The sequence below is a fragment of the Cicer arietinum genome, chromosome 3, assembly GCF_000331145.2.
Source record: "Cicer arietinum cultivar CDC Frontier isolate Library 1 chromosome 3, Cicar.CDCFrontier_v2.0, whole genome shotgun sequence".
Taxonomy (NCBI): Eukaryota; Viridiplantae; Streptophyta; class Magnoliopsida; order Fabales; family Fabaceae; genus Cicer; species Cicer arietinum.
In genome coordinates this window covers 54,783,830-54,787,686 of record NC_021162.2, presented here as the reverse complement: position 1 = coordinate 54,787,686, position 3,857 = coordinate 54,783,830, and the positions used below count along the sequence as shown (strand labels likewise).

General features: G+C 31.3%; 1 long non-coding RNA gene across 1 annotated transcript in view; it reads left to right on the top strand.

Moving 5' to 3' along the window:
* Positions 1–2,562, top strand: part of LOC140919556 (uncharacterized) — a 4,011-nt gene extending 1,449 nt beyond the window's left edge. The window contains exon 2 of the long non-coding RNA XR_012162224.1: positions 1,290–2,562. This is a non-coding gene — a long non-coding RNA (uncharacterized lncRNA). The remainder of the gene's footprint in view (positions 1–1,289) is intronic.
* Positions 2,563–3,857: the final 1,295 nt, after the last annotated feature.

Below are 3,857 nucleotides of genomic sequence, written 5' to 3'. Positions count from 1 at the left end.
AATTTAATGTGATTATGTGTAATTTAGTGGAATTTAAATTTGAGGTGTGGTTTGTGGTGATTCAAGTTTGGTGTGATTTATATGTTCATAATTATTATTATGAATTTTTGAGATGTGATTTATTTGTGGATTTTGTAGAAAATGAATTGATGAAATTTGGTGGTTTATGTGTAAAAATATGGAGTTTTGAAATTGGGTGAGTTATGTTTGAATTGTTGAAATTTAATTGAGGTGCTATATATGTGTTGTGGAATTGAATTGATTGAATTTGGTGCAAATTGGCGGTAATTAAATTTGATGTGTTTGAGTTACGTAATGAGTTATTTTCAAATAAATGAGTTTGAACTGAAGTTGAAATTTTACGAAAAATTTATAGTTGTTAAAGTTGTGAAAAAATTCAAATTTTAACTAAGTTAAAGAGTTTGAGCAAAAAAATATATTGAAATTAACAATCGTTAGAGTTTAAAATGTTACTCTTTTAATTACTCTTTGATTGAGTTTAAAAAGAAAAAAAAGGGTTTAGAGTATTTTATTAACTCAAAAATTTCGGTGCTTTAATAGTCGAGTATGTGTATGTGAAATTTGGACAATATTTGTTTTATTCAGTTTTAAGTAAATAATATAAATTATTTGGTTTTAAAAGTTTGTTGTGTGAGAAAGATTTAATTTTAGGAATTTTGTTGTGGATGGATTAATTTTATTGTGAACAAATTGTTATAAATATTTATGTTTATGTAGTTAGCTCATTGAGTCTCGAAAAGGAATGGAGACCGTTGGCACCGAGTTAGCGGTGAGGAGAACTCTGATATATTAATGTTGTTGTGGTGATTTATGGTTGAAAATTTTGGAGATTGAATATAGGTGATTAATGTTTGGAAATTTTGGTGATTCATGTTTGGTGAAATTAATGTTTTCATAATTAATATTATGAATTTTTTTTGAAGAAGTTTATGTGTGGATTGGTGGAAAATGAATTTAATTCAATTTATGTGTCGATTGGATTTGGAGATGTGATTTATGTGTGTTTTGTGGAAATTAAAATTAGTGTGAATAATTATGTTTGAGTATGCTCTGTGTTGTATCTGGAAAATCATTAGTGTTAAATGAGTATTAAAAATGGGGAATCTTTTAATAGTTGCATTTACTTAATGATTGTGGTGAAAAGAGTCAGAGTATGCTCATGCATTTCATAGTACATGGTGACGGTGATGGGGCCATGGTGATAGTGGTGACCGTGATGGGCCACAAGATGATGTCGTGTGAATTCTTGGTTCATCTTATCCTTGCAGGGATTGTCGCGTCGTGCTGATCTGTGAGAGATTTCACTCTAGAATGTGCTGATCTGTGAGCGATTGCACTCTAGAAAATTGTGCTGGTCTGTAAGCGACTGCACTCTTGTATGTCGTGCTGGTCTGTGAGAGACTGCATGGTAGTAAATCATGTTGACCCGTGAGAGATTGCACCTCGGTAATTAGTACTGGTCTGTGAGAGGCTGTGCAATTATGATTTACGCCCCTCGAGGAGGGTTTTGGTTTGGAATTCCGGAATCATGCATTTTGGCATATACGCATTGCATTAGGGTGCTTGGCACGCGAGTCATGTTTGTTATACTATGATGATTGTATATACATATTCTGTTGTTGTTGTGATTTGTCGTAATTGCTTTGAGGCGTGAAGTTAGGTTGATTAAGTTTTGATGTATTTATGTGTTCATAATTGATTTAATGAATATTCGATGTGTGATTGAGGTGTGAATTTGTGGAGATTAATTTGATGTTAATTATGTGTTCATAATTGATAATATTAATGTTTGAAGTGTTGATTGATTCAGAGCCATTTTAGAATTGAAAATCTGCATTTTCTCAATTGTATTCGGCTACGACAATGCAGGTTGTCAAAACTTCATTTTTCAACATTGTTTATGCATTTTTGGACATATGAAAACCCTTTCGAGGAGTATGCTAAGACGAAAGGTTCTTTTGAGCATTTGAAAATATAAGAATTTTGCTATGTGATATTTGTTAATTTCAGTTGGTGACCTTTACAATTATTGTGGAAATTTGGGCTTTGCCCTCAGATAAGAACCATGATCATCCTACCGGTTAGTACCCTGGAGATGGAAAAGTAGTTAGTCATACCTGACCGAAGTTGTGTCAGGAGGATCTTGCAGGGAGCGTGGAGATCACCCGAGTTGTGTAGTTTTGTAGCATGATCAGATTAGGTGGTTGTATAAGGACTAGATGACTTTATTTTGTGATTGTATTTATTTCATTTTGGAAGATTGTATCTATGCTTAAACTAATTGATGACTTTTATTTTGATGGGTCCATGTACCACTTTTTGATGTGACGTGAGGGGGGAGTTAAAATTCTTAGGGCAGTGCTTTTGTACAGGTCTGCCGAGAATACCCTAGGGGTATGAGCTATGTCTGATAAGTCTCATTTCCCCGGTGTATTTTGATGTTCGAACACTTTGGATTTTTATTTCAAAAATTATTCTGCTGCTTGTAAATATTTGTTGACTTTATCGTTATGTTACGACTAAAATATTTATCCAAAAGTATTTCTTTGTTTTTTTTTTCAAAAAATACACCCGCGCTGTAAAAAATCGGGGTGTTACATTTATTGAGACTCTTTGAGGTAAATACACAAACTCTAATCCTAATATGAATCCCTAGAAAAATATAGTTTTGTTTAAAAATCTTATTTTGTGCTTAGAGTAGATTTAAATGATTTTTATGTTTTCCTAGAGTCAGCTAAACTTTAGAATAATATTTCGAAAGTCTTGAGAATATTTTTGATACTCAGATTTGTCAGCTGAGGTCCTGCCGGCTACTCTGGGAGTTGTTGGAGAACAAACGTAGTTGATTCTCATAGTTGTGAGTTGACGACGATCATCGTCATATATTTTTATAATGTTATAATTATTATTTTACTCGTTTTCTATGTTAAAGTATTTATTTTAAAATTTGGGAAACACAACCTTTGAAATTTATCTCGATTTCGTCATTTATTTATTTTTAATGGTTATTGTTATATAATATGTTATTAGTTTGATTTACGTATAAGTTAAAAGTATTTAAATATTGAATTGTTATGCGATTGAATACGTTTTCCATGAATTACGATAAAATGATTTTAAATACGTATTTTGGAAAATCATTGTTATAATAGTTAAATCATTAACCGAATTTTTGGAAGAATAGTTGTAGTATTTGGTGGTGATTTTAGACAAATTCTCCATATTATCCCAAAGGGCAATTGATCACATATTATCAATGCTACAATAAATTCTTCTTATATATGGGATCATTGTGATATGTTGACGCTGGCAAAAAAAAAATTGATTACAACCATCACTCCAAAATCCAAATGTTGACGATTTGAAGACTTTCTATGAATGGACCTTGAAAGTTGGAGATGATAAACTAGAAGAGCTAAATGTTGGTTATGCAAAAATTGAATTACCAAATGATTTGTTGATTACAAGTTTCAACGACTCACTAGCTTGATGCCATAGTTAAAAGCACATATCCCAATATAATACAACATTATACAAATGTGAATTTCTTGTAGCATAGAACAATTTTGGCCTCCACAATACAGGTTGTTGATTCAATCAACGAGTACATACTAGGCTTAATACCAGGTACTTCATGATATCATTAAATTTGTTCACATTATACTATTAACATTATAAAAATATTGAATTTAATTTTTAATTGCATTCTTTATTATAGGAGACAAAAAAAAGTATTTAAGTTCAGATATTGTTGATAGGTCAGAAAATAATGATAATGAATCATTTGATGTCCTAACACCATAGTTTTTGACCTCGCTTACTACATCTTGACTTCC